We start from the raw sequence: 27,429 nt of genomic DNA, 5'->3' as shown, positions 1-27,429 counted from the left end.
TAGATTTATCATAAGGCTGTGAAATATCATTTCTTACATCCTACTTAAAAATTGAAAATTAGTTAAAAAAGGAATCTTACTCTAAAGATTTCACGGAGAATAGCTGAAAAGCAGTGTTTGTATTTCAAAGATTTTAAATATTTAGTTGTTTCATCAAAAAACTTCCTCATGCTCCTATGATGTCTACTCCCCCCCCCCCCTCCCCACCTCCTGAGAGATGTACAAGAATGTTCTCTCTTTACGTTGATACTGTCAAAAAGAACTTTACTCCCAGTGGCGTAGGAACCACTAAGAACCACAGGATAGATAGTTAATCCCCAGAGCTGGAATGTTGGCACAATTGCTCCCTCTCATGAACTGTACTGAGGAAGAGTAGCTTTAATTTGTGGGTCCAAATGTCTGGCAGTTTCATTGATTAGGGATATGGATCTAAATATAACCATCTACAGAGGTCTTCAATTAAGTTTGAGCCTTGGGTTTTCAGTGATGAAAGCACTTTGAGCAAAAGGAGTAACTACTTTACTTCTGGAAGCTATAGTAGACTTTTATCCTTTCATGCAGACAAAGTTTCACAGGGCCTGGTTTTCAGAGGCGCTGAGCACCTGCAGCTAGAGTTTTGAATGCTCCTTGCTATGCAAATGAGGACCAGACTGTGCTAGTGTGAGCTATGTGAACTTTGAGGTATGGATCTGCCTCTTTTCAGAACACAGAGGGGTCAGATTATGCCTGGAAAGTATAAATCTGCATAGGATACACGCTGCACAGTATTTGTCCACTGAGTCATCTAAGTATTATACACGGACAGTGCTTTATTTTCTGCTGTGATTATGTAAGTTCCTACATTTGTATCCAAATCTAATCATGTCAGCAGTTTTCCATTGTGCTTTATTAGCATTGTATTTTTTTAATGGCTGGTTGTGCAAATTAAATTTGAAAGTTTTATATTAAGGGCCCATGGAATGGAAATCATTAACAAGGGAAGGTTTTTCTGCCATATTCATAAAATTACCTGCTAATAAAATAGGAATATGATTTCAGTAATTGCTAATACAAATTGATTTTTGTATTAAAGACTCCAGTGTCTAATTCTGGGAACAAAAGGGAAAAGAAGACAGAGTATGCATACAAAGAACACAACATGAATCATTGACTTTCCTGCTGTAAGCAGAAAATAAAAAGACCAATAGCCAAACAGTTTATTTTAACCTTCTGGTTGCTGGCCTACTTTGCTTAATTTTTTATACTATTTTTCTCTTTGAGTTATCAGCTCAGATGAGATGTTAAAAACTAAAAGGTCCTGCTGACCAGCTGTGGCCATAGAATCATAGAATCTCAGAACCATAGGGTCAGAAGGGACTGCAAGGGTCATCTAGTCTAATGGCCTGCCAAGATGTAGGATTTGTTCTGTCTAACCATCCAAGACAAATGGTTATCCAGTCTCCTTTTGCAAACTTCCAGTGAAGATGCTTCCATTATCTCCTTAGGCTGTCTGTTCCATTGTCAATGCATTTTATTGCAAGAGTAGTGGAGTTAATCTTGGTGTCCTGGCCAAATCCTTGTGTAGGTAAAGGCCTTATCTTCTGACTTTATGTAGTTTCAGTTGGGTAGGTAATTCTTCTTCTGTTTCCACAGAAAACACTTTTGCAGTGTTGCTGTGTGTTTTTTTGGACAGCTACAATAATCCCATACTGATGTGAATGCCATTATGTAGAAATTAGAACTGAAATTAGGAATTTTTTCGTGTGAGAATGCTGATTCCACAAAATCTGAATATTTGGCAGGAACATAGCAAACTCATCAAAATGTTTAATGGGAAATTATCTGACTATTTTACTTCAGTAAGGTTGAAGCTTTCCAACTCTAGCAAAATCACACTAGAATGCATGTACTAGTAGACATGGTCAAGATGCCTGACACTTTATAATGGCGCACCAGGTTTTAACATGAATCTTTATGGAATTGCAGCCAGCTGAAGTTGAGGTCTTATCATGCAAGGTATTATATCAACAAAGAAAAGAAACAATCCCTGCACCTTCGTAGCTTCATATTGGGTGAATTGGAGAATGACAATCATACTCAGAGAGATGAGCCAGAAGGTTTATTCAACTGAAAATGAGCAAAACAAAAAGACAGCTCATTGTTAGAGATATTGACATTCTAATCGGTTTCCTTCTCAACAATTCTAACAGATTTTCCAAAGTGACCAGAAGCAGGATGAGCTTTGTAGGTAGGACCATGAATTGGGAGTCAGCAAACTTGTGTCCAAATCTTGGTTCTGACACAACTTTTGGCTGTGACGTTGGGTGAGTCAGTTGATCATCTTCTGCCTCAGCCCTACAGTTTTAAAAAATGGCTATAACACTACCTCCTTTTAGTGACTTCTCTACTTATAACAGTAAGCGTTTTGGGGCAGGGACTGCCTCCTATTATGTAACCCCAATCTCATTTGAGGTGTGTAGGTGCTACAATGATAAAAATAATAATTGTGTGTTATGTTGTCAAGATTACTATAAAGAGCTGAATCCTCCACATCCTGAATTTATCATCTTACCACTGTTTCACTGTGCTATATGAATCAGTTCTTAGAGCACTTCAGATGGCAATGGCACAATTGCCTTAAGATTTCTTTGAATCTACTGCCATCCATTGTTCAAAATGTAGATAGCACATGGGGAAAATAGCTCCTGAAACCTAAACGCATGTTAAAGAATGGGGTACATTTTTGAAAATGGTAAGTTTCAGGCTCATAGGGCATTGCACATTTTTGTCATAACTATGAAAATGGCACCATGAATAGATTTCTAAATAACTTTTAAAAATGATGTACATTTGTAAATGTCCTAGAATAAAAAATGCTAATTATATGGCTCTTTTTTGTCTGTCTGTCTTAAGACTGTGTACTGCCAATCATCATTTCTTAAAATGATACATATTTTAAATGTAGCATAAAATGGAAATTTCTATATCTCAGTGGTTTTCATGCTTTCTTGGAATCAGGCCATCAAAGCATAAGCTTCATTGTATGTTACACAGCCTAAAACAATAAAGAATCAAGCTAAAGGCTAATAAATGTGTCTGATGACAATTGCTGCATCAACAAAGCCTGATGCAACATCAGCTTGTTTTATGAATCAGAGGCAGGGATCTTGTCTCCTTAAGATGCTGAGCACTCCAAAGATGTTATGTAAATAATTGGCTAAGCATGTTGTATAGGGCCCTGTATGCTGGTGGCACAGTCCAAACAGAGCATCATGACCCTTCCTTGGGCCCAGGCTCTGAGGAAGGCCACAGCGCCTTCCTCTAGGGGAATAAACGGTGCCGGTTACAAGTCTTTAGCCCCAACCCCCAGCGGAGCAGGCTTCCTTCCCAGTCTATAGTCCTCTGACCCTCCAGTAGGGCAGGGCTGATATGGGGTCTCTAGCCCCAGCCTTCTAACAGGCAAGGCAGTCAAGCAGTCTATAGCCCCTGGCCTTCCCACAGGCGGGGCTAGCAAAATAGTCTGGAGCCCTTGGCCTTGCAGGCAGGCAGGGCCAGTAGAGCTCAATAGACTCTGCCTCCAAGCTCAGAGGGTAGGAAGCACTCCCGGGGTGGTTAGGGAAGGGGGATGCAGGCCCACCCAGCTCCACTGCGTCCCAGCCCAGGGCCGTCCCAGTGGCAAAGCTGTTTGCCACTGAGTCAGCGGGGATCCAACTGTAACATGCTGATGGGGTTTAGCCCCTGCCTCAGCCACTTGCTAGTCGGCTGTCTCTGGACCACTTCCTCCCACCCTGTCCCCGGGTACCTGCAGGTAGTCATCTCCCTCTGGGCTCCTGGGGTATGTGGCGAGCAGCAGACCCACAAGTCCCTCACCGTCGACCAGCAGCAGGCCTGGAAACTCCTCTGCGTTGTCAACGGAGGGCAGCTCCTCCAGATCGCAGGGTTCCTTCGGTCCACCGGGTTCAGTCATCTTCAGGGGGTCCCCAGCGTCAGGCAGCTCCTCCAGGTCAGGGCCAGCCTCAGGGGGTATTTCCCACCCAGGAGTCTCAGATAGCTTGTCCCAGCTACTAGGACCCAGTGGCCCTACCCAATCACTAGGGCTCGGGGGCCCTCTCCATGCACTAGGGCCTGGCAAGCCGGGCAGGTTTTGGAAGCTCCGCTCGGTGGGGCGGTTGCTACAAACAGCTGCCAGGCCTGGGTCAGGTCTAGGCCGCAGCCTCAGGGAAGACACGTCTGCCTCCGGCAGCAGCTTCCCCCTCACTGAGCTGCTAGGCTGGCCTTTTATAGTTCCCTTCCCTACCTTGGCTTCGCCCCTCTGCTTCTGGCGGGGTAATGCCTGCAGGGCCTTGTTCTGCTCAGCAGGGGCATCGCGATCCTTTCTTGGGCCCCTGCTCCGAGGAAGGCCACAGCGCCTTGCTACAGGCCCAAACTAAAATGTGCATTCTTTAACTGACTTGCTGTCTATGCTCACAGAGGAACATATTGAACTTTGCTACTCCTCAGAATAAAACTGTTCTCACCAAGAGTGTTAATGGCCAAACCTCAGGGACTCTACTGCATCTTCATACTTGGATGCTTTTGAAACTGTTGATCAGATTCCCTCTCAAAATATTGTTCTCCCTTTGCTTTTGTGTTGTCATCCTCTCCTGGTTCTTTTCCAAACTCTTTATTTCTTTAGCATCCTACCTCCCACCCTCCATGAGTGTCCCACAGGGCTCAGTCTGTGCTCTCAGATCCTCCTTTCATCTTTCTGAGCACTCTGTCTGAGTGATATAGTTCCCTTACATTGTTTTAATTACTGTCTTTATGCCAATGATTTCCAAAATTCTACCTTTTCCAGTCCTGACCTATTTTTCCAGATCCAGTCAAATCAGTCAGTTATTGACATCTTCTCTTGAATGTCTCACTGTCAGCTTAAACATATCATGCCTAAAACTGAACTCCTTATCTTTCTTCCCAAGCCCTCCCCATTCCCCCATTCTCTGTCACCATTGACAACACCATAATCTTCCCTGTCTTTCAGGGCTGTTATCCATGAGCTATCTGTGACTCCTTCTCTCATCAACATATCTGGGGAAATTTTAAATCCTGCTGTTTCTTCCTTCATTACATTTCCAAAATCTGATTGTGATGGGGCATAAACCCCACACTGGCTCTGAAAGAGTTAACTGGAGCTGGAGAGTTCAAATAGGCATATAATTGCACCTATAGAGGGTCCAAGCCCAATTACAGATGTGTCCCATCTGGGAGAGGAACTAAGTAGTTACTGTACAAAGAGGAAACCCAAAGTATAAGGATAGGGAGGGAGAAATGGAAAAAGCTCTGCAGTTTCTCTCTGGGAAGTAAAAAGACATGCAGGGTGTGTCTGAATGCATCCCTGTATTCACATGCTACACACTATTGTAATAATCTTTGTGCAAAACATACCTGATGAGGTATCATTTGAAAACTAATAACTCACTGGTCAATAATATCATGATGAAATGTGTGTAGCAACGTTAACTGTAAAGTTATAAACATAACCTTGAAGTTAGGTCTGAAATGTGTTTTCCAGACAAGTCTGGATAAACCAGTTTCTCAAAGACAAAGTACAAGTTGACACCTCTGACCAGGTATCATCAAAGCTCATGGGCAATCACCTATCATGTGGCCATTCTTTGGCATGGAAGGGGGGCAGGAAAAAACAGCTCTGCATTTTAGCAAACAACAATATGTATTACCTCTCTGACTACCAGTCTGTTTGTGTCTATCCCCACAGTGGGAATGCATTTTATATATATATATATATATATATATATATAGGGGTAACTCTTAGGAAAATGGAGTTTCAAAGAGTGACTGAACTAAAAAATTGAGGGGCAAAAACAACCCAAGTTATCTCTCCCTATTCATCTCTAGCTCTTTCACCAAAGAAGGCAAAAGAAACAGCCTTTGGAGTCTGGGAGCAGATCCTGGCCTGAGAATTTGATCAGCAATATTACTGGAAACATATGGTAAGGGATTTCACCTTGAACCAAGTCTGATTTGTTAAGTTTTAATACTAGGAAGCATTTTATCTTTATTTCTCTTATAACCATTTCTAGCTTTAATCTCTTATACTTGTACTCACTTAAAATTTATCTTTTTGTAGTTAAATAAGCTGGTGTTATTCTTTAATCACACTAATCCAGTGTTGAATTCAAACCAAATTGTTTGAGTAACTCCATTTAAAGTAGCAAACTGTTGTGTATTATATCGTTAGAGGGCAACAGACCTAAAATATAAAACTGTCTAGGAGAGGGCTAGACAGTGCAGAACAAAAGTTCTGGAGGAAAATTTGAGACTGGGTGTGTATTGGGTCACCTTGCAGGTGGTAACCAAGGCTGGTGGAAGCCAGAGTGTGACTGGAGTGATGCTGGCAGCCTGCAGCTATAGAGAAGACACTCAGGGTGTGACCTGTATGTTCTCTGGCTGTTTGTGAGGAGCCCAGGTTGGGAGGCGGTGAGGCACTGCAGGTTGCAGGGCAATTGGTGACACAACCCTTCATTGGTTTGGATTGCATTCCAGAATGTCATACAGGTTCAGAGAGGAAACCCAGGGGGACAGTTGGTCTTGGGTAGAGAGCTATAGCAAAAGGCCAGGAGAGAGGTGGATAAGACACCAGGATGGAGCACATTTTGGCGGCAAGCCTTGATAAATGGGCAGGATCTAGACCTCCAGGGACAAAGTCCTGAGAGGCATTCAGCTGAGGGACAGAGTACAGGGGAAATTAAGAGGGATGAAAATTAAAGCCCGAGAAGGGTGGATGTGGTTTAAGTTTATATTTTCATTTGAGATTTATTGAGGGACTACAGGGGAAAGCTCTAAGATCCCCTGCCTTGGAGGAAGAGTGAATCTTGAGAGGCTGTGGAGCCTGAGAAGAGTAAAAATGCACAGTGAGATTAGGAAGGGCTTGTGGGAAAAGCCTGCACATAGGCCAAGGTAGGAAGAAGTCCAAAGAGGAAGCAGGGGATGGGTCTGATTAGACAGCTTACAGAGTCCCAAGCTGAAACTCAGAGAAGAGGGAGGAACTGAGTTCCCATCTAGGTCTACTGAAAAAAAGTTATGCAGTCCCCATGACTTGGGAGTCTGGACTTAGATCAAAGACTCAACATGAGGCTGTTGGACTTCTGTTGTAGGACTCTCTACGTCTATGTCTACACTGCAATTAAACACCCATGGCTGGCCCATCTCACCTAGCTCAGACTACAGGGCTATTTAATTGCACTGTAAATATTCAGGCTCAGGCCAAAGCCCAGGCTTTGGCATTTCCCCCCTGAATAGGGTCCCAGAGCCTGGGCTCCAGCCAGGGCCTGAATATCTATTCCACAGCTAAACAGCCCTGTAGCCCAAGCCCCACAAGTCTGAGTCAGCTGACACAGGCCAGCCACCAGTGTATAATTGCAATGTAGACATACCTTTTTTTTACCCTGGAAGGGTAAGTTCTCTAAGTGACCTGGTTGGAGGGATGACTCACGAGAAACCGCTGCAGGGCAAGAGCAACTATTGTTAGGGGGTGCTAAGCAAGGAGCCCACTATGTCATGCTCTTAGACACTTCAGTAACATTAAAGTCAATTGTTTATAAATGTATGTGGGTGAACAAGCTTGGATGAACTGTCTCAAACCTTAGCTCATCTCATGAATCAATATATTGTGGATGTAACTTTCAGTTAGCACACAGGAAAGAACAGTTCTAATCCATATTTGTTTCTTATCTTGGCCTCTTTTTACTTTGAAATGTCCTATGTTCTCTAAGTGTTTTAGCCTATGTAAGTAAGCCTTAGAGACAAAATATAGCCTCTCTTCCCTATCTACTTAAATTTTTTACTCAATTTACTAGAAAACCTTAGGACTTCAGAAAAGCAAGGCTCCTAAACAGACCCATATGAAGTAGAGTCTGAAAGTCAAACATTTCTAGGTAGGGAGGGCTGCTATTTATCATCTCTGAACAGGGCCTAAAGAAGGTAGAGGAATGCAGGTAGTCAAAAAGATTAGAAGGATAGAGAGCTCCTAAATAGAGAGTTACCACCTTTGGAGTTCTTGCTAGAGCAAACACAGCATGAGAAAAGACTGAGAGTCCAAGAACGACAAACACCGGTGCTAGTGGGTATGATGGAGAAAGATAGCAAGGAGGGGACATGAGTGTGGTGTATAGATACCTGATGGGTGAAAATAGGAAATGGCTTTATCCCCTCCCTAAATCAAACCCATTTTTAATAGTTGAGGAATCTCTTCCTCTATCACCACCATTTACCATAAGGCAGCTCCCTGCACTATAAAGGCAACTCTAGGGGAGGCCACATAGACCTCTCTTCCTCCCTTTCTTGGTGCTAGGATTTCACAAGATGGAAACAATATGTCCCCTTTCTCCAAAGCAAATGTTCAGTTGCAGGTTTTGGCCTGGGATGGAGCCAGATGGGGTGCTCCTGCTCCCCTCATGCATAGCTTAGCATAACAGGTTGATGTTTCTTCTCTGGCTCTTGGATTAGATCACTTATTCTCTCACCTTCCCTTTGGCTTTCAAGAAACCATCATTCCCCATCTGTGTGACTGCAGAGGTGACTCTTTTCCTGTCCCATATTCTTAACATGGGAAAGCCCAGGGCTGAGCCTCCCCACTTTTCTTCACATTTTGCTATGGACCTTCCCTCTTATGCCTTCTGAAATCCAAATCTTCTGACTTTCCCATCACGAGAGGCCTCATAGACAGGGGAATGTTTAATGTGTGAATCACATTGAAACTTAGATGTAAGTTAGGTATGAGGTAACTCAATGGGATCAGGACTTAGGGGTCTGTGCTAGTGACAAAAATGTAGGTCCTTATGGACTTTCTGTGACTACAGGGGTAAGGGGCCACTGAGAGGGGATTTTCAGAATGCCACTCGTTAGTAAATGTTGGACTTAGGGACTGCTTGGGTTGGTTGACCGGGATGGCTGAGCTATTAAGGGGTTGGACACAAGTTCTAATGAGTGTGAGCCCATGTGGCATTGAATCCCACTTCTGGGAGGGCTGTGCTGCCAGCTGTTGCCAATTGTTCCAAAATGTCAGACTGTGGCTTTTCTTTAACGGAACTCTCTTGCCTGTTTCCCGCCTGTGCCCTGATAAAAGAAGCGTGAATAAAACCAAAGCAAGTGCCTGAGTGTTGAGAAACAACCGGGCCACTGAAAAAACACCCTTAAGGCCCTAGAGCAAAGTCAACTCATGACCCTTGAGTTACAAGACAAATGAGCTAACTGCTGACTTAGGGAGCGTGGCTACTGTCCTGCTCTGTGCACCAATACATCAGTGACACTGTGCCTGCTATGGTCATGTACTCACAGCAGCTTGCTAATAGGAGGGGTCCCAAGCAGCTACTGTTTCACTGGGCACCCAGGGATGTCTGGTAAAGGGCTGCTCTTCTAACGGAGTGCTCTGTGCGCTTGAATTTTAGTCCTTTGCCTTAGCACAGCCTCAAGAAATGAAGCCCTTTCCACCCACAAAAAGAAGCGCTCTGACGGCCTATCCTGACAGCAAGGCTCGAGCAAAACTTGAACTTGTAGTTTACAAGATCAGTGCGCTAACTCTTAAGCTATGGTCAAATGAGGCCCACCTGCCTCAGTGAAACTGCAACTACCAGGATCAGCTGGGCGCCAACCCAAACAGAAATGCCAAGATGTTCCTGTTTCCTTGCAAGAGCCTTCGGGGAGCCCCAGGATGTCCAAACACTAAAGGCGTTGGGCTCCTGTTCTGCTAGTCTCGTTCATCCGTGGCTTAAAATCTCACTGTGACCAGCGTGCTTCTCTGCGAGCTCCAGATGGGCGCCCTTTTGCTTCTCGCGACCTGCAGAAGTACAAGCTCTCTGCCATGAGCCTGTGGCATGAGCTGACGTGGGAGATGATGATCAGCGGCCCAGCCTGGGGTGATGTGTAATCTCCCAGAGTGAGAGGGCCTGAGCATGTCCGAGGCTTTTCTCCTGGAGCGAAGAAGCTTGCGCTTGCTGATGGTCAGGATGGCTGAATGGGTCAGGTGTTGAGTGGCCCCACCTAGACACCTGGGTGTCTAGCCTCATGAATCCTGCTTCTGGCTGGCCTTTGCAGCTGCCTGATGGGATGGTGCTTAATCACTATATAGTATCAGAATGGACAAGTTTGGTAAGCCTGTGTGTTAGACGACTCTGGGAGCAGGGCCTCATAGCACTAGACTGTGGAAAATCACTGAAAAGGCCAAACTTGCACTTGGCATCAATATGTGTCACAAATGTTTGTCCAGACCCTGTGTAAGCAGCTATGCTGATGTGGAGGACCAATGGTCATGGTCAGCCAATGGCCAGTTCGCCTGGTGTGTTACTGTGGAGGCATGTAATGGCGAATCTGGGGCGAGCTGACCTGGGTCAATGGACCCTACAGAATGACATGGCATCAGGTGCCTGGAGGGGAGTAGTCTACGATAAGTGAATATCAGCCAATCCCTACAACCCCCTCCAAATTATGAATTAATTGGAATATGCTGCATAATTCGCTGGCAAAGCACATTTTGGGGACATGTGATTTCTTTGCGAAGAAGGTATAAGTACTGGGAAGATCACATGGTATCTAGCTTTTCTATTTATATTTCATATATCCAAGAGGGCCAGTGATACTGTTGGACAGAAGAAGGATTAAGACCAGACGGCCTTGGGGTAACCTAGACCCTGCTCTGAGAGATCATAAATCAGAGGGCCTCAGAGGAGCCAAGACCACACTATGAGGAACTCAGAAAATAGACCAAGGACCTGAAGGAACCTGAAGGAGGAAGAGACAATCGTCATCCAGGAGTGGTAGCTATAATGCTTTGCCTACCAATCAGGATACTGTATGTAGCCAGCATAGTTACTGAGGGTTTTGGTTTTCACTGGCATGGTCACAGGGTGCTCAGCTGTGAGCACATGAATTAATCTGAATTGGTCCCTGGCTCAACAGTGGTGGAGAAAGTGGGCACTGTGCCAAGTGTAGATCAGATAAGAGATAAAGTTGAACTGAGAAGCAGAGGGTTTTGTTTAAGTTTGAAAAGCAGACTCTTGTTTGAAGTTGAGTTGACCTTATTGATTGATTGACTTTGAGTATTTGAATTGAAATACAAGAGATTACAGACAAACAGAGAGAGGTTATATTATTGCAATCTTCAAGTCAAGGATGTTTCGCAGTGCGGCGTATGCGAAGCGGGTGCACCTCGGAGGTCAAGGGGGGAGCCCCCCGAAACCTCCAGGTCTAACTGAAAAGTCTTTATTGATACAAGTAGGTGAAAGTTTGGGGTGATATCCATAGTTGTCTGATGCAGTTCCTGTGCCACACTAGGAGGGCTGTTTGAATGATTTGCTGTTGAAATATCTAACGGGGTTATAGTTCAAAAAAGGAACAAATGACCTGTGGCTATGTGGCTTATGTATCAGTATGTAGATGAGATATGGGCAGAAATAAATGGTTCAAAAGGTACATGAGAGACTTTGGAACAGGAGCTGGAGAAGATTACAGAACAAAATAAGAATACGAGGTGAGATTAGCAAACAGCTTTAACCCAAAATTTAACCACAGCCCAGCAAATGACAGTCTTAAATCAGACATGTCTAAATCAAATCGGTATGAATTTCAGGCTGTGGATTTTTTTAACAAAATTCCCTTGTCTGTTTCCAACCCAGGTTGACCTGCTGACCGCAAGTCTTCCTGGCAGCGCTCTCCCCCACACCAGACCCCAGGCGGGCGCCCTTTGTCCTTTTGCTACTCCCGCCCCGCAGAAGCGCTCGCTCTCTGAGACGAGCCTGTGGCGTGAGCTGAGGCGCCAGATGGCGGCCCAGCCTGGGGCGGTGTGTAATCTCTCGGGGTGAAAGGGCCTGAGCGCGTCGGAGGCTTTTTCTCCCGGAAGATAAGAACCTTGCGCTCGCTGACGGTCGGGATGGCCGAGCGGGTAAGCTGTTGAGCGGCCCCGCCTAGGGGCCCGGGTGTCTAGCCGCGTGAACCCGGCTGCCCTGGGCAGCTGCCTTTGGACCGACTGGTAGGCTATTTCAAGCAGCTGCCGTTGCTTCCCTTCAACCTGCACCCCTCCCACTTCTCCCCCAGCCCGCCCCAAAGCCAAAGCCAACCAAAAACCACCAGCGAGCAAAGCCACCGGGAAGACCCGTGGCCCCAGAAGCTGCAGATTTGCCTAGGCCCTAGCAAGAGCGGAGCTCGTGCCCCCTTCGTGCCGGGACAACTGCCGTGGAGCAAGGCCAGGTGCTGCATCGTCAGACGCGCGGGGCCGGACGCGGCGCGGAGAGCCTCGGGTGTTGGGAGCGGAGCCGAGGCTGGAGGAAGCCGCTTCCCAGGCGGAGCGCACCGCACGTGAGTGGGGAAGCCGGCGCTAAAGCCTTGGTAGAAGAGCTGGGGCTGGCTCTGGCTTTGGTGCCTAGCAGAGCAGCCAGGTGCCGCCGGCCCTCGAAAGCGGGGCCTTGAGCCGAGACTCTGTCCCTTCCCCCACAGCTCTGCTCCGGGGGGGCCCTTGCGTGGCATGGCAAAGGTGCCCTCATGGCGGGCTGGAGGTGGCTTCCCTCCTGTGGGCCCCCGGGGGCAGAAAGGGGCCACAGGGGCATCCAGACAGCTCCTTTCTTCTTCCCAACATTCCCGCCGTGGCTCTGCCCCCTGGCGGCCCACGGGGCTTTGGAGCCCGGCTGAACGGCCCTCGCCGCCTCCCTCTCCGTGCTCGGCTCAGATGCGGGCCCATTACGCTCAATGGGTTGACCTGGTGGCCGCAATTCTTGCCGGCCGCGCTCTCCCCCACACCAGACCCCACTCGGGACGCTGCTCCGCACCCCCGCAGGACGTGAAGGAAGGCTTAATAGTCGAGACGCGGGACAACAAGCCGGGCTCAGTCCTCAGCCTCCGGAGGAGAACGTGCACACCTGGGGGCTGACGGACCTCGCGCCACATCCTCCCACCCATTGCCTCACAGCAACCCCCCCGCCGAGCCCACAACGCTGCACCCAGCCACCGACGGCAGGAGCACCCTTCCACGGGACGAGCGGCACGCTGACCTTTGCTTTGGCTTGACACATTTTCACACCGCTTTCTTTGCCAGGGGCTCCAATTTCACCTCCCCTCAACTTCCGGAAAGGGACAGGCAGACGCAGCTCGCCAGGAGAACGTAAAGGGACGACTTCGTCAGCAAGCCGAGGACTGTCTCAGGCCCGCTGAGCCGCACTCAATTGGGTATTTGTCTAGAGGGAGAGCGCCGGTACAGGCCCAAGACCATGTGGGCGCAGCGGAGGGGCGGCTGCCGCCCCGTCACCAGGATGGCCGAGCGGTTAAGGCGTTGGACTCAAGTTCCAGTGGGTGTGAGCCCGCGTGGGTTCGAATCCCACTTCTGGTAGAGCTGGGGCGTCGGCTCTTCTCCTTTGACCAAGTGGTCCGCTTTTCTTTAAGAGAACCCCCTTGCCCCTTCCCCGGAGCGAAGACAGGTGACTAAAAGCGAAGCGAGGACTGAGGTGCACAGAAACGACAGCGCCCCCAAGGAACCTCCCCGACAGGCCCCAGCGAGAATTGAACTCACGACCCCTGGTTTACAAGACCAACGCTCTAACCGCTGAGCTATGGAGCCAGAGCAGCGCCTCGCGCCAAGCACCGCCGCGGGAGTGGGGCTGCGCCGGCCATGGTCGCGCGCTCTCGGCAGCTCGCTAATAGGGTTCCCAAGCAGCGGCTGTTTTGTTGGGCAGCCGAGGTCGGCCTCACCAGAATGGCCGAGCGGTTAAGGCGTTGGATTTAAGTTCCAATAGACGTTTGTCTGCGTGGGTTCGATCCCCACTTCTGGTAGGGCGGGGCGCTCTCCTCCCCGAGGGCTTGCGCTCTAGCCTTTTGGTCCTTTTGCCTCAGAAGGACGGGCGGAAGCGCAACTCTTTCCACCCACCGGTGCCACTAAAAGGAACGAAGCGCTCTGACCGCTCAGCCTGGCGGCCAGGCTCCAGCGAGATTTGAACTCACGCCCTCTGGTTTACGAGACCAGCGCTCTAACCCCTGAGCTATGAAGCCAAGGGCCGAAGCCGCTCGCACCCACCCCCTGAATACAAATGCCACTGTCAGGCTGGGCTGTGGCTGGCCACCAACCCAAAAAGGCTTGGATCCTCGGAGACATCCGGAGATGTTCCTTTTGCCTTGAGAGAGCCTCGGGGGGAGCCCCGGGATGTCGGAGCACTAAAGGCGTTGGGCTCCCGTTCCGCTAGGCACGTGTCTGCGTGGCATCAGATCTGACTGCGGCCAGCGTGCTGCTCTGCCAGCTCCAGGCGGGCGCCCTTTGTCCTTTTGCTACTCCCGCCCCGCAGAAGCGCTCGCTCTCTGAGACGAGCCTGTGGCGTGAGCTGAGGCGCCAGATGGCGGCCCAGCCTGGGGCGATGTGTAATCTCTCGGGGTGAGAGGGCCTGAGCGCGTCGGAGGCTTTTTCTCCCGGAAGATAAGAACCTTGCGCTCGCTGACGGTCGGGATGGCCGAGCGGGTAAGCTGTTGAGCGGCCCCGCCTAGGGGCCCGGGTGTCTAGCCGCGTGAACCCGGCTGCCCTGGGCAGCTGCCTTTGGACCGACAGGTAGGCTATTGCTTCCCTTCAACCTGCACCCCTCCCACTTCTCCCCCAGCCCGCCCCAAAGCCAAAGCCAACCAAAAACCACCAGCGAGCAAAGCCACCGGGAAGACCCGTGGCCCCAGAAGCTGCAGATTTGCCTAGGCCCTAGCAAGAGCGGAGCTCGTGCCCCCTTCGTGCCGGGACAACTGCCGTGGAGCAAGGCCAGGTGCTGCATCGTCAGACGCGCGGGGCCGGACGCGGCGCGGAGAGCCTCGGGTGTTGGGAGCGGAGCCGAGGCTGGAGGGAAGCCGCTTCCCAGGCGGAGCGCACCGCACGTGAGTGGGGAAGCCGGCGCTAAAGCCTTGGTAGAAGAGCTGGGGCTGGCTCTGGCTTTGGTGCCTAGCAGAGCAGCCAGGTGCCGCCGGCCCTCGAAAGCGGGGCCTTGAGCCGAGACTCTGTCCCTTCCCCCACAGCTCTGCTCCGGGGGGCCCTTGCGTGGCATGGCAAAGGTGCCCTCATGGCGGGCTGGAGGTGGCTTCCCTCCTGTGGGCCCCCGGGGGCAGAAAGGGGCCACAGGGGCATCCAGACAGCTCCTTTCTTCTTCCCAACATTCCCGCCGTGGCTCTGCCCCCTGGCGGCCCACGGGGCTTTGGAGCCCGGCTGAACGGCCCTCGCCGCCTCCCTCTCCGTGCTCGGCTCAGATGCGGGCCCATTACGCTCAATGGGTTGACCTGGTGGCCGCAATTCTTGCCGGCCGCGCTCTCCCCCACACCAGACCCCACTCGGGACGCTGCTCCGCACCCCCGCAGGACGTGAAGGAAGGCTTAATAGTCGAGACGCGGGACAACAAGCCGGGCTCAGTCCTCAGCCTCCGGAGGAGAACGTGCACACCTGGGGGCTGACGGACCTCGCGCCACATCCTCCCACCCATTGCCTCACAGCAACCCCCCCGCCGAGCCCACAACGCTGCACCCAGCCACCGACGGCAGGAGCACCCTTCCACGGGACGAGCGGCACGCTGACCTTTGCTTTGGCTTGACACATTTTCACACCGCTTTCTTTGCCAGGGGCTCCAATTTCACCTCCCCTCAACTTCCGGAAAGGGACAGGCAGACGCAGCTCGCCAGGAGAACGTAAAGGGACGACTTCGTCAGCAAGCCGAGGACTGTCTCAGGCCCGCTGAGCCGCACTCAATTGGGTATTTGTCTAGAGGGAGAGCGCCGGTACAGGCCCAAGACCATGTGGGCGCAGCGGAGGGGCGGCTGCCGCCCCGTCACCAGGATGGCCGAGCGGTTAAGGCGTTGGACTCAAGTTCCAGTGGGTGTGAGCCCGCGTGGGTTCGAATCCCACTTCTGGTAGAGCTGGGGCGTCGGCTCTTCTCCTTTGACCAAGTGGTCCGCTTTTCTTTAAGAGAACCCCCTTGCCCCTTCCCCGGAGCGAAGACAGGTGACTAAAAGCGAAGCGAGGACTGAGGTGCACAGAAACGACAGCGCCCCCAAGGAACCTCCCCGACAGGCCCCAGCGAGAATTGAACTCACGACCCCTGGTTTACAAGACCAACGCTCTAACCGCTGAGCTATGGAGCCAGAGCAGCGCCTCGCGCCAAGCACCGCCGCGGGAGTGGGGCTGCGCCGGCCATGGTCGCGCGCTCTCGGCAGCTCGCTAATAGGGTTCCCAAGCAGCGGCTGTTTTGTTGGGCAGCCGAGGTCGGCCTCACCAGAATGGCCGAGCGGTTAAGGCGTTGGATTTAAGTTCCAATAGACGTTTGTCTGCGTGGGTTCGATCCCCACTTCTGGTAGGGCGGGGCGCTCTCCTCCCCGAGGGCTTGCGCTCTAGCCTTTTGGTCCTTTTGCCTCAGAAGGACGGGCGGAAGCGCAACTCTTTCCACCCACCGGTGCCACTAAAAGGAACGAAGCGCTCTGACCGCTCAGCCTGGCGGCCAGGCTCCAGCGAGATTTGAACTCACGCCCTCTGGTTTACGAGACCAGCGCTCTAACCCCTGAGCTATGAAGCCAAGGGCCGAAGCCGCTCGCACCCACCCCCCTGAATACAAATGCCACTGTCAGGCTGGGCTGTGGCTGGCCACCAACCCAAAAAGGCTTGGATCCTCGGAGACATCCGGAGATGTTCCTTTTGCCTTGAGAGAGCCTCGGGGGGAGCCCCGGGATGTCGGAGCACTAAAGGCGTTGGGCTCCCGTTCCGCTAGGCACGTGTCTGCGTGGCATCAGATCTGACTGCGGCCAGCGTGCTGCTCTGCCAGCTCCAGGCGGGCGCCCTTTGTCCTTTTGCTACTCCCGCCCCGCAGAAGCGCTCGCTCTCTGAGACGAGCCTGTGGCGTGAGCTGAGGCGCCAGATGGCGGCCCAGCCTGGGGCGATGTGTAATCTCTCGGGGTGAGAGGGCCTGAGCGCGTCGGAGGCTTTTTCTCCCGGAAGATAAGAACCTTGCGCTCGCTGACGGTCGGGATGGCCGAGCGGGTAAGCTGTTGAGCGGCCCCGCCTAGGGGCCCGGGTGTCTAGCCGCGTGAACCCGGCTGCCCTGGGCAGCTGCCTTTGGACCGACAGGTAGGCTATTGCTTCCCTTCAACCTGCACCCCTCCCACTTCTCCCCCAGCCCGCCCCAAAGCCAAAGCCAACCAAAAACCACCAGCGAGCAAAGCCACCGGGAAGACCCGTGGCCCCAGAAGCTGCAGATTTGCCTAGGCCCTAGCAAGAGCGGAGCTCGTGCCCCCTTCGTGCCGGGACAACTGCCGTGGAGCAAGGCCAGGTGCTGCATCGTCAGACGCGCGGGGCCGGACGCGGCGCGGAGAGCCTCGGGTGTTGGGAGCGGAGCCGAGGCTGGAGGGAAGCCGCTTCCCAGGCGGAGCGCACCGCACGTGAGTGGGGAAGCCGGCGCTAAAGCCTTGGTAGAAGAGCTGGGGCTGGCTCTGGCTTTGGTGCCTAGCAGAGCAGCCAGGTGCCGCCGGCCCTCGAAAGCGGGGCCTTGAGCCGAGACTCTGTCCCTTCCCCCACAGCTCTGCTCCGGGGGGCCCTTGCGTGGCATGGCAAAGGTGCCCTCATGGCGGGCTGGAGGTGGCTTCCCTCCTGTGGGCCCCCGGGGGCAGAAAGGGGCCACAGGGGCATCCAGACAGCTCCTTTCTTCTTCCCAACATTCCCGCCGTGGCTCTGCCCCCTGGCGGCCCACGGGGCTTTGGAGCCCGGCTGAACGCCCTCGCCGCCTCCCTCTCCGTGCTCGGCTCAGATGCGGGCCCATTACGCTCAATGGGTTGACCTGGTGGCCGCAATTCTTGCCGGCCGCGCTCTCCCCCACACCAGACCCCACTCGGGACGCTGCTCCGCACCCCCGCAGGACGTGAAGGAAGGCTTAATAGTCGAGACGCGGGACAACAAGCCGGGCTCAGTCCTCAGCCTCCGGAGGAGAACGTGCACACCTGGGGGCTGACGGACCTCGCGCCACATCCTCCCACCCATTGCCTCACAGCAACCCCCCCGCCGAGCCCACAACGCTGCACCCAGCCACCGACGGCAGGAGCACCCTTCCACGGGACGAGCGGCACGCTGACCTTTGCTTTGGCTTGCCAGATTTTCACACCGCTTTCTTTGCCAGGGGCTCCAATTTCACCTCCCCTCAACTTCCGGAAAGGGACAGGCAGACGCAGCTCGCCAGGAGAACGTAAAGGGACGACTTCGTCAGCAAGCCGAGGACTGTCTCAGGCCCGCTGAGCCGCACTCAATTGGGTATTTGTCTAGAGGGAGAGCGCCGGTACAGGCCCAAGACCATGTGGGCGCAGCGGAGGGGCGGCTGCCGCCCCGTCACCAGGATGGCCGAGCGGTTAAGGCGTTGGACTCAAGTTCCAGTGGGTGTGAGCCCGCGTGGGTTCGAATCCCACTTCTGGTAGAGCTGGGGCGTCGGCTCTTCTCCTTTGACCAAGTGGTCCGCTTTTCTTTAAGAGAACCCCCTTGCCCCTTCCCCGGAGCGAAGACAGGTGACTAAAAGCGAAGCGAGGACTGAGGTGCACAGAAACGACAGCGCCCCCAAGGAACCTCCCCGACAGGCCCCAGCGAGAATTGAACTCACGACCCCTGGTTTACAAGACCAACGCTCTAACCGCTGAGCTATGGAGCCAGAGCAGCGCCTCTCGCCAAGCACCGCCGCGTGAGTGGGGCTGCGCCGGCCATGGTCGTGCGCTCTGGGCAGCTCGCTAATAGGGTTCCCAAGCAGCGGCTGTTTTGTTGGGCAGCCGAGGTCGGCCTCACCAGAATGGCCGAGCGGTTAAGGCGTTGGATTTAAGTTCCAATAGACGTTTGTCTGCGTGGGTTCGATCCCCACTTCTGGTAGGGCGGGGCGCTCTCCTCCCCGAGGGCTTGCGCTCTAGCCTTTTGGTCCTTTTGCCTCAGAAGGACGGGCGGAAGCGCAACTCTTTCCACCCACCGGTGCCACTAAAAGGAACGAAGCGCTCTGACCACTCAGCCTGGCGGCCAGGCTCCAGCGAGATTTGAACTCACGCCCTCTGGTTTACGAGACCAGCGCTCTAACCCCTGAGCTATGAAGCCAAGGGCCGAAGCCGCTCGCACCCACCCGCCTGAATACAAATGCCACTGTCAGGCTGGGCTGTGGCTGGCCACCAACCCAAAAAGGCTTGGATCCTCGGAGACATCCGGAGATGTTCCTTTTGCCTTGAGAGAGCCTCGGGGGGAGCCCCGGGATGTCGGAGCGCTAAAGGCGTTGGGCTCCCGTTCCGCTAGGCACGTGTCTGCGTGGCATCAGATCTGACTGCGGCCAGCGTGCTGCTCTGCCAGCTCCAGGCGGGCGCCCTTTGTCCTTTTGCTACTCCCGCCCCGCAGAAGCGCTCGCTCTCTGAGACGAGCCTGTGGCGTGAGCTGAGGCGCCAGATGGCGGCCCAGCCTGGGGCGATGTGTAATCTCTCGGGGTGAGAGGGCCTGAGCGCGTCGGAGGCTTTTTCTCCCGGAAGATAAGAACCTTGCGCTCGCTGACGGTCGGGATGGCCGAGCGGGTAAGCTGTTGAGCGGCCCCGCCTAGGGGCCCGGGTGTCTAGCCGCGTGAACCCGGCTGCCCTGGGCAGCTGCCTTTGGACCGACAGGTAGGCTATTGCTTCCCTTCAACCTGCACCCCTCCCACTTCTCCCCCAGCCCGCCCCAAAGCCAAAGCCAACCAAAAACCACCAGCGAGCAAAGCCACCGGGAAGACCCGTGGCCCCAGAAGCTGCAGATTTGCCTAGGCCCTAGCAAGAGCGGAGCTCGTGCCCCCTTCGTGCCGGGACAACTGCCGTGGAGCAAGGCCAGGTGCTGCATCGTCAGACGCGCGGGGCCGGACGCGGCGCGGAGAGCCTCGGGTGTTGGGAGCGGAGCCGAGGCTGGAGGGAAGCCGCTTCTCAGGCGGAGCGCACCGCACGTGAGTGGGGAAGCCGGCGCTAAAGCCTTGGTAGAAGAGCTGGGGCTGGCTCTGGCTTTGGTGCCTAGCAGAGCAGCCAGGTGCCGCCGGCCCTCGAAAGCGGGGCCTTGAGCCGAGACTCTGTCCCTTCCCCCACAGCTCTGCTCCGGGGGGGCCCTTGCGTGGGATGGCAAAGGTGCCCTCATGGCGGGCTGGAGGTGGCTTCCCTCCTGTGGGCCCCCGGGGGCAGAAAGGGGCCACAGGGGCATCCAGACAGCTCCTTTCTTCTTCCCAACATTCCCGCCGTGGCTCTGCCCCCTGGCGGCCCACGGGGCTTTGGAGCCCGGCTGAACGGCCCTCGCCGCCTCCCTCTCCGTGCTCGGCTCAGATGCGGGCCCATTACGCTCAATGGGTTGACCTGGTGGCCGCAATTCTTGCCGGCCGCGCTCTCCCCCACACCAGACCCCACTCGGGACGCTGCTCCGCACCCCCGCAGGACGTGAAGGAAGGCTTAATAGTCGAGACGCGGGACAACAAGCCGGGCTCAGTCCTCAGCCTCCGGAGGAGAACGTGCACACCTGGGGGCTGACGGACCTCGCGCCACATCCTCCCACCCATTGCCTCACAGCAACCCCCCCGCCGAGCCCACAACGCTGCACCCAGCCACCGACGGCAGGAGCACCCGTCCACGGGACGAGCGGCACGCTGACCTTTGCTTTGGCTTGCCAGATTTTCACACCGCTTTCTTTGCCAGGGGCTCCAATTTCACCTCCCCTCAACTTCCGGAAAGGGACAGGCAGACGCAGCTCGCCAGGAGAACGTAAAGGGACGACTTCGTCAGCAAGCCGAGGACTGTCTCAGGCCCGCTGAGCCGCACTCAATTGGGTATTTGTCTAGAGGGAGAGCGCCGGTACAGGCCCAAGACCATGTGGGCGCAGCGGAGGGGCGGCTGCCGCCCCGTCACCAGGATGGCCGAGCGGTTAAGGCGTTGGACTCAAGTTCCAGTGGGTGTGAGCCCGCGTGGGTTCGAATCCCACTTCTGGTAGAGCTGGGGCGTCGGCTCTTCTCCTTTGACCAAGTGGTCCGCTTTTCTTTAAGAGAACCCCCTTGCCCCTTCCCCGGAGCGAAGACAGGTGACTAAAAGCGAAGCGAGGACTGAGGTGCACAGAAACGACAGCGCCCCCAAGGAACCTCCCCGACAGGCCCCAGCGAGAATTGAACTCACGACCCCTGGTTTACAAGACCAACGCTCTAACCGCTGAGCTATGGAGCCAGAGCAGCGCCTCTCGCCAAGCACCGCCGCGTGAGTGGGGCTGCGCCGGCCATGGTCGTGCGCTCTGGGCAGCTCGCTAATAGGGTTCCCAAGCAGCGGCTGTTTTGTTGGGCAGCCGAGGTCGGCCTCACCAGAATGGCCGAGCGGTTAAGGCGTTGGATTTAAGTTCCAATAGACGTTTGTCTGCGTGGGTTCGATCCCCACTTCTGGTAGGGCGGGGCGCTCTCCTCCCCGAGGGCTTGCGCTCTAGCCTTTTGGTCCTTTTGCCTCAGAAGGACGGGCGGAAGCGCAACTCTTTCCACCCACCGGTGCCACTAAAAGGAACGAAGCGCTCTGACCACTCAGCCTGGCGGCCAGGCTCCAGCGAGATTTGAACTCACGCCCTCTGGTTTACGAGACCAGCGCTCTAACCCCTGAGCTATGAAGCCAAGGGCCGAAGCCGCTCGCACCCACCCGCCTGAATACAAATGCCACTGTCAGGCTGGGCTGTGGCTGGCCACCAACCCAAAAAGGCTTGGATCCTCGGAGACATCCGGAGATGTTCCTTTTGCCTTGAGAGAGCCTCGGGGGGAGCCCCGGGATGTCGGAGCGCTAAAGGCGTTGGGCTCCCGTTCCGCTAGGCACGTGTCTGCGTGGCATCAGATCTGACTGCGGCCAGCGTGCTGCTCTGCCAGCTCCAGGCGGGCGCCCTTTGTCCTTTTGCTACTCCCGCCCCGCAGAAGCGCTCGCTCTCTGAGACGAGCCTGTGGCGTGAGCTGAGGCGCCAGATGGCGGCCCAGCCTGGGGCGATGTGTAATCTCTCGGGGTGAGAGGGCCTGAGCGCGTCGGAGGCTTTTTCTCCCGGAAGATAAGAACCTTGCGCTCGCTGACGGTCGGGATGGCCGAGCGGGTAAGCTGTTGAGCGGCCCCGCCTAGGGGCCCGGGTGTCTAGCCGCGTGAACCCGGCTGCCCTGGGCAGCTGCCTTTGGACCGACAGGTAGGCTATTGCTTCCCTTCAACCTGCACCCCTCCCACTTCTCCCCCAGCCCGCCCCAAAGCCAAAGCCAACCAAAAACCACCAGCGAGCAAAGCCACCGGGAAGACCCGTGGCCCCAGAAGCTGCAGATTTGCCTAGGCCCTAGCAAGAGCGGAGCTCGTGCCCCCTTCGTGCCGGGACAACTGCCGTGGAGCAAGGCCAGGTGCTGCATCGTCAGACGCGCGGGGCCGGACGCGGCGCGGAGAGCCTCGGGTGTTGGGAGCGGAGCCGAGGCTGGAGGGAAGCCGCTTCTCAGGCGGAGCGCACCGCACGTGAGTGGGGAAGCCGGCGCTAAAGCCTTGGTAGAAGAGCTGGGGCTGGCTCTGGCTTTGGTGCCTAGCAGAGCAGCCAGGTGCCGCCGGCCCTCGAAAGCGGGGCCTTGAGCCGAGACTCTGTCCCTTCCCCCACAGCTCTGCTCCGGGGGGCCCTTGCGTGGGATGGCAAAGGTGCCCTCATGGCGGGCTGGAGGTGGCTTCCCTCCTGTGGGCCCCCGGGGGCAGAAAGGGGCCACAGGGGCATCCAGACAGCTCCTTTCTTCTTCCCAACATTCCCGCCGTGGCTCTGCCCCCTGGCGGCCCACGGGGCTTTGGAGCCCGGCTGAACGGCCCTCGCCGCCTCCCTCTCCGTGCTCGGCTCAGATGCGGGCCCATTACGCTCAATGGGTTGACCTGGTGGCCGCAATTCTTGCCGGCCGCGCTCTCCCCCACACCAGACCCCACTCGGGACGCTGCTCCGCACCCCCGCAGGACGTGAAGGAAGGCTTAATAGTCGAGACGCGGGACAACAAGCCGGGCTCAGTCCTCAGCCTCCGGAGGAGAACGTGCACACCTGGGGGCTGACGGACCTCGCGCCACATCCTCCCACCCATTGCCTCACAGCAACCCCCCCGCCGAGCCCACAACGCTGCACCCAGCCACCGACGGCAGGAGCACCCTTCCACGGGACGAGCGGCACGCTGACCTTTGCTTTGGCTTGCCAGATTTTCACACCGCTTTCTTTGCCAGGGGCTCCAATTTCACCTCCCCTCAACTTCCGGAAAGGGACAGGCAGACGCAGCTCGCCAGGAGAACGTAAAGGGACGACTTCGTCAGCAAGCCGAGGACTGTCTCAGGCCCGCTGAGCCGCACTCAATTGGGTATTTGTCTAGAGGGAGAGCGCCGGTACAGGCCCAAGACCATGTGGGCGCAGCGGAGGGGCGGCTGCCGCCCCGTCACCAGGATGGCCGAGCGGTTAAGGCGTTGGACTCAAGTTCCAGTGGGTGTGAGCCCGCGTGGGTTCGAATCCCACTTCTGGTAGAGCTGGGGCGTCGGCTCTTCTCCTTTGACCAAGTGGTCCGCTTTTCTTTAAGAGAACCCCCTTGCCCCTTCCCCGGAGCGAAGACAGGTGACTAAAAGCGAAGCGAGGACTGAGGTGCACAGAAACGACAGCGCCCCCAAGGAACCTCCCCGACAGGCCCCAGCGAGAATTGAACTCACGACCCCTGGTTTACAAGACCAACGCTCTAACCGCTGAGCTATGGAGCCAGAGCAGCGCCTCTCGCCAAGCACCGCCGCGTGAGTGGGGCTGCGCCGGCCATGGTCGCGCGCTCTGGGCAGCTCGCTAATAGGGTTCCCAAGCAGCGGCTGTTTTGTTGGGCAGCCGAGGTCGGCCTCACCAGAATGGCCGAGCGGTTAAGGCGTTGGATTTAAGTTCCAATAGACGTTTGTCTGCGTGGGTTCGATCCCCACTTCTGGTAGGGCGGGGCGCTCTCCTCCCCGAGGGCTTGCGCTCTAGCCTTTTGGTCCTTTTGCCTCAGAAGGACGGGCGGAAGCGCAACTCTTTCCACCCACCGGTGCCACTAAAAGGAACGAAGCGCTCTGACCACTCAGCCTGGCGGCCAGGCTCCAGCGAGATTTGAACTCACGCCCTCTGGTTTACGAGACCAGCGCTCTAACCCCTGAGCTATGAAGCCAAGGGCCGAAGCCGCTCGCACCCACCCGCCTGAATACAAATGCCACTGTCAGGCTGGGCTGTGGCTGGCCACCAACCCAAAAAGGCTTGGATCCTCGGAGACATCCGGAGATGTTCCTTTTGCCTTGAGAGAGCCTCGGGGGGAGCCCCGGGATGTCGGAGCGCTAAAGGCGTTGGGCTCCCGTTCCGCTAGGCACGTGTCTGCGTGGCATCAGATCTGACTGCGGCCAGCGTGCTGCTCTGCCAGCTCCAGGCGGGCGCCCTTTGTCCTTTTGCTACTCCCGCCCCGCAGAAGCGCTCGCTCTCTGAGACGAGCCTGTGGCGTGAGCTGAGGCGCCAGATGGCGGCCCAGCCTGGGGCGATGTGTAATCTCTCGGGGTGAGAGGGCCTGAGCGCGTCGGAGGCTTTTTCTCCCGGAAGATAAGAACCTTGCGCTCGCTGACGGTCGGGATGGCCGAGCGGGTAAGCTGTTGAGCGGCCCCGCCTAGGGGCCCGGGTGTCTAGCCGCGTGAACCCGGCTGCCCTGGGCAGCTGCCTTTGGACCGACAGGTAGGCTATTGCTTCCCTTCAACCTGCACCCCTCCCACTTCTCCCCCAGCCCGCCCCAAAGCCAAAGCCAACCAAAAACCACCAGCGAGCAAAGCCACCGGGAAGACCCGTGGCCCCAGAAGCTGCAGATTTGCCTAGGCCCTAGCAAGAGCGGAGCTCGTGCCCCCTTCGTGCCGGGACAACTGCCGTGGAGCAAGGCCAGGTGCTGCATCGTCAGACGCGCGGGGCCGGACGCGGCGCGGAGAGCCTCGGGTGTTGGGAGCGGAGCCGAGGCTGGAGGGAAGCCGCTTCTCAGGCGGAGCGCACCGCACGTGAGTGGGGAAGCCGGCGCTAAAGCCTTGGTAGAAGAGCTGGGGCTGGCTCTGGCTTTGGTGCCTAGCAGAGCAGCCAGGTGCCGCCGGCCCTCGAAAGCGGGGCCTTGAGCCGAGACTCTGTCCCTTCCCCCACAGCTCTGCTCCGGGGGGCCCTTGCGTGGGATGGCAAAGGTGCCCTCATGGCGGGCTGGAGGTGGCTTCCCTCCTGTGGGCCCCCGGGGGCAGAAAGGGGCCACAGGGGCATCCAGACAGCTCCTTTCTTCTTCCCAACATTCCCGCCGTGGCTCTGCCCCCTGGCGGCCCACGGGGCTTTGGAGCCCGGCTGAACGGCCCTCGCCGCCTCCCTCTCCGTGCTCGGCTCAGATGCGGGCCCATTACGCTCAATGGGTTGACCTGGTGGCCGCAATTCTTGCCGGCCGCGCTCTCCCCCACACCAGACCCCACTCGGGACGCTGCTCCGCACCCCCGCAGGACGTGAAGGAAGGCTTAATAGTCGAGACGCGGGACAACAAGCCGGGCTCAGTCCTCAGCCTCCGGAGGAGAACGTGCACACCTGGGGGCTGACGGACCTCGCGCCACATCCTCCCACCCATTGCCTCACAGCAACCCCCCCGCCGAGCCCACAACGCTGCACCCAGCCACCGACGGCAGGAGCACCCTTCCACGGGACGAGCGGCACGCTGACCTTTGCTTTGGCTTGCCAGATTTTCACACCGCTTTCTTTGCCAGGGGCTCCAATTTCACCTCCCCTCAACTTCCGGAAAGGGACAGGCAGACGCAGCTCGCCAGGAGAACGTAAAGGGACGACTTCGTCAGCAAGCCGAGGACTGTCTCAGGCCCGCTGAGCCGCACTCAATTGGGTATTTGTCTAGAGGGAGAGCGCCGGTACAGGCCCAAGACCATGTGGGCGCAGCGGAGGGGCGGCTGCCGCCCCGTCACCAGGATGGCCGAGCGGTTAAGGCGTTGGACTCAAGTTCCAGTGGGTGTGAGCCCGCGTGGGTTCGAATCCCACTTCTGGTAGAGCTGGGGCGTCGGCTCTTCTCCTTTGACCAAGTGGTCCGCTTTTCTTTAAGAGAACCCCCTTGCCCCTTCCCCGGAGCGAAGACAGGTGACTAAAAGCGAAGCGAGGACTGAGGTGCACAGAAACGACAGCGCCCCCAAGGAACCTCCCCGACAGGCCCCAGCGAGAATTGAACTCACGACCCCTGGTTTACAAGACCAACGCTCTAACCGCTGAGCTATGGAGCCAGAGCAGCGCCTCTCGCCAAGCACCGCCGCGTGAGTGGGGCTGCGCCGGCCATGGTCGTGCGCTCTGGGCAGCTCGCTAATAGGGTTCCCAAGCAGCGGCTGTTTTGTTGGGCAGCCGAGGTCGGCCTCACCAGAATGGCCGAGCGGTTAAGGCGTTGGATTTAAGTTCCAATAGACGTTTGTCTGCGTGGGTTCGATCCCCACTTCTGGTAGGGCGGGGCGCTCTCCTCCCCGAGGGCTTGCGCTCTAGCCTTTTGGTCCTTTTGCCTCAGAAGGACGGGCGGAAGCGCAACTCTTTCCACCCACCGGTGCCACTAAAAGGAACGAAGCGCTCTGACCACTCAGCCTGGCGGCCAGGCTCCAGCGAGATTTGAACTCACGCCCTCTGGTTTACGAGACCAGCGCTCTAACCCCTGAGCTATGAAGCCAAGGGCCGAAGCCGCTCGCACCCACCCGCCTGAATACAAATGCCACTGTCAGGCTGGGCTGTGGCTGGCCACCAACCCAAAAAGGCTTGGATCCTCGGAGACATCCGGAGATGTTCCTTTTGCCTTGAGAGAGCCTCGGGGGGAGCCCCGGGATGTCGGAGCGCTAAAGGCGTTGGGCTCCCGTTCCGCTAGGCACGTGTCTGCGTGGCATCAGATCTGACTGCGGCCAGCGTGCTGCTCTGCCAGCTCCAGGCGGGCGCCCTTTGTCCTTTTGCTACTCCCGCCCCGCAGAAGCGCTCGCTCTCTGAGACGAGCCTGTGGCGTGAGCTGAGGCGCCAGATGGCGGCCCAGCCTGGGGCGATGTGTAATCTCTCGGGGTGAGAGGGCCTGAGCGCGTCGGAGGCTTTTTCTCCCGGAAGATAAGAACCTTGCGCTCGCTGACGGTCGGGATGGCCGAGCGGGTAAGCTGTTGAGCGGCCCCGCCTAGGGGCCCGGGTGTCTAGCCGCGTGAACCCGGCTGCCCTGGGCAGCTGCCTTTGGACCGACAGGTAGGCTATTGCTTCCCTTCAACCTGCACCCCTCCCACTTCTCCCCCAGCCCGCCCCAAAGCCAAAGCCAACCAAAAACCACCAGCGAGCAAAGCCACCGGGAAGACCCGTGGCCCCAGAAGCTGCAGATTTGCCTAGGCCCTAGCAAGAGCGGAGCTCGTGCCCCCTTCGTGCCGGGACAACTG

The 27,429-nt window shown here is 55.9% G+C and overlaps 24 non-coding genes across 24 annotated transcripts; 12 read left to right on the top strand and 12 right to left on the bottom strand.

Annotated features, from left to right (window-relative positions):
* The first annotated feature begins 13,268 nt into the window (after positions 1-13,268).
* TRNAL-CAA (transfer RNA leucine (anticodon CAA)) lies at positions 13,269-13,351 on the top strand. The gene has a single exon. It is a non-coding gene; the product is annotated as a tRNA-Leu (tRNA).
* A 155-nt stretch (positions 13,352-13,506) lies between these two features.
* TRNAT-UGU (transfer RNA threonine (anticodon UGU)) lies at positions 13,507-13,579 on the bottom strand. The gene has a single exon. It is a non-coding gene; the product is annotated as a tRNA-Thr (tRNA).
* Positions 13,580-13,708: 129 nt separating this feature from the next.
* On the top strand, positions 13,709-13,791 carry TRNAL-UAA (transfer RNA leucine (anticodon UAA)). The gene has a single exon. It is a non-coding gene; the product is annotated as a tRNA-Leu (tRNA).
* Positions 13,792-13,934: 143 nt separating this feature from the next.
* TRNAT-CGU (transfer RNA threonine (anticodon CGU)) lies at positions 13,935-14,007 on the bottom strand. The gene has a single exon. It is a non-coding gene; the product is annotated as a tRNA-Thr (tRNA).
* Positions 14,008-15,805: 1,798 nt separating this feature from the next.
* On the top strand, positions 15,806-15,888 carry TRNAL-CAA (transfer RNA leucine (anticodon CAA)). The gene has a single exon. It is a non-coding gene; the product is annotated as a tRNA-Leu (tRNA).
* A 155-nt stretch (positions 15,889-16,043) lies between these two features.
* TRNAT-UGU (transfer RNA threonine (anticodon UGU)) lies at positions 16,044-16,116 on the bottom strand. The gene has a single exon. It is a non-coding gene; the product is annotated as a tRNA-Thr (tRNA).
* Positions 16,117-16,245: 129 nt separating this feature from the next.
* TRNAL-UAA (transfer RNA leucine (anticodon UAA)) lies at positions 16,246-16,328 on the top strand. Its single transcript has one exon. It is a non-coding gene; the product is annotated as a tRNA-Leu (tRNA).
* A 143-nt stretch (positions 16,329-16,471) lies between these two features.
* Positions 16,472-16,544, bottom strand: TRNAT-CGU (transfer RNA threonine (anticodon CGU)). Its single transcript has one exon. It is a non-coding gene; the product is annotated as a tRNA-Thr (tRNA).
* Positions 16,545-18,342: 1,798 nt separating this feature from the next.
* TRNAL-CAA (transfer RNA leucine (anticodon CAA)) lies at positions 18,343-18,425 on the top strand. The gene has a single exon. It is a non-coding gene; the product is annotated as a tRNA-Leu (tRNA).
* Positions 18,426-18,580: 155 nt separating this feature from the next.
* Positions 18,581-18,653, bottom strand: TRNAT-UGU (transfer RNA threonine (anticodon UGU)). Its single transcript has one exon. It is a non-coding gene; the product is annotated as a tRNA-Thr (tRNA).
* Positions 18,654-18,782: 129 nt separating this feature from the next.
* TRNAL-UAA (transfer RNA leucine (anticodon UAA)) lies at positions 18,783-18,865 on the top strand. Its single transcript has one exon. It is a non-coding gene; the product is annotated as a tRNA-Leu (tRNA).
* A 143-nt stretch (positions 18,866-19,008) lies between these two features.
* On the bottom strand, positions 19,009-19,081 carry TRNAT-CGU (transfer RNA threonine (anticodon CGU)). Its single transcript has one exon. It is a non-coding gene; the product is annotated as a tRNA-Thr (tRNA).
* Positions 19,082-20,881: 1,800 nt separating this feature from the next.
* TRNAL-CAA (transfer RNA leucine (anticodon CAA)) lies at positions 20,882-20,964 on the top strand. Its single transcript has one exon. It is a non-coding gene; the product is annotated as a tRNA-Leu (tRNA).
* Positions 20,965-21,119: 155 nt separating this feature from the next.
* TRNAT-UGU (transfer RNA threonine (anticodon UGU)) lies at positions 21,120-21,192 on the bottom strand. The gene has a single exon. It is a non-coding gene; the product is annotated as a tRNA-Thr (tRNA).
* A 129-nt stretch (positions 21,193-21,321) lies between these two features.
* Positions 21,322-21,404, top strand: TRNAL-UAA (transfer RNA leucine (anticodon UAA)). Its single transcript has one exon. It is a non-coding gene; the product is annotated as a tRNA-Leu (tRNA).
* Positions 21,405-21,547: 143 nt separating this feature from the next.
* On the bottom strand, positions 21,548-21,620 carry TRNAT-CGU (transfer RNA threonine (anticodon CGU)). Its single transcript has one exon. It is a non-coding gene; the product is annotated as a tRNA-Thr (tRNA).
* Positions 21,621-23,419: 1,799 nt separating this feature from the next.
* On the top strand, positions 23,420-23,502 carry TRNAL-CAA (transfer RNA leucine (anticodon CAA)). The gene has a single exon. It is a non-coding gene; the product is annotated as a tRNA-Leu (tRNA).
* A 155-nt stretch (positions 23,503-23,657) lies between these two features.
* Positions 23,658-23,730, bottom strand: TRNAT-UGU (transfer RNA threonine (anticodon UGU)). Its single transcript has one exon. It is a non-coding gene; the product is annotated as a tRNA-Thr (tRNA).
* A 129-nt stretch (positions 23,731-23,859) lies between these two features.
* Positions 23,860-23,942, top strand: TRNAL-UAA (transfer RNA leucine (anticodon UAA)). The gene has a single exon. It is a non-coding gene; the product is annotated as a tRNA-Leu (tRNA).
* Positions 23,943-24,085: 143 nt separating this feature from the next.
* On the bottom strand, positions 24,086-24,158 carry TRNAT-CGU (transfer RNA threonine (anticodon CGU)). The gene has a single exon. It is a non-coding gene; the product is annotated as a tRNA-Thr (tRNA).
* Positions 24,159-25,957: 1,799 nt separating this feature from the next.
* On the top strand, positions 25,958-26,040 carry TRNAL-CAA (transfer RNA leucine (anticodon CAA)). Its single transcript has one exon. It is a non-coding gene; the product is annotated as a tRNA-Leu (tRNA).
* A 155-nt stretch (positions 26,041-26,195) lies between these two features.
* TRNAT-UGU (transfer RNA threonine (anticodon UGU)) lies at positions 26,196-26,268 on the bottom strand. The gene has a single exon. It is a non-coding gene; the product is annotated as a tRNA-Thr (tRNA).
* A 129-nt stretch (positions 26,269-26,397) lies between these two features.
* On the top strand, positions 26,398-26,480 carry TRNAL-UAA (transfer RNA leucine (anticodon UAA)). The gene has a single exon. It is a non-coding gene; the product is annotated as a tRNA-Leu (tRNA).
* Positions 26,481-26,623: 143 nt separating this feature from the next.
* TRNAT-CGU (transfer RNA threonine (anticodon CGU)) lies at positions 26,624-26,696 on the bottom strand. Its single transcript has one exon. It is a non-coding gene; the product is annotated as a tRNA-Thr (tRNA).
* Between the last annotated feature and the right edge of the window lie 733 nt (positions 26,697-27,429).

Source organism: Emydura macquarii, unplaced genomic scaffold (genome assembly GCF_026122565.2).
Source record: "Emydura macquarii macquarii isolate MOO-44397 ecotype Brisbane River unplaced genomic scaffold, CSIRO-AGI_Emac_v2 contig_1045, whole genome shotgun sequence".
Taxonomy (NCBI): domain Eukaryota; kingdom Metazoa; phylum Chordata; order Testudines; family Chelidae; genus Emydura; species Emydura macquarii.
Note: the sequence above shows the minus strand (reverse complement) of the source record. Positions and strands in the feature narration are given on the sequence as shown.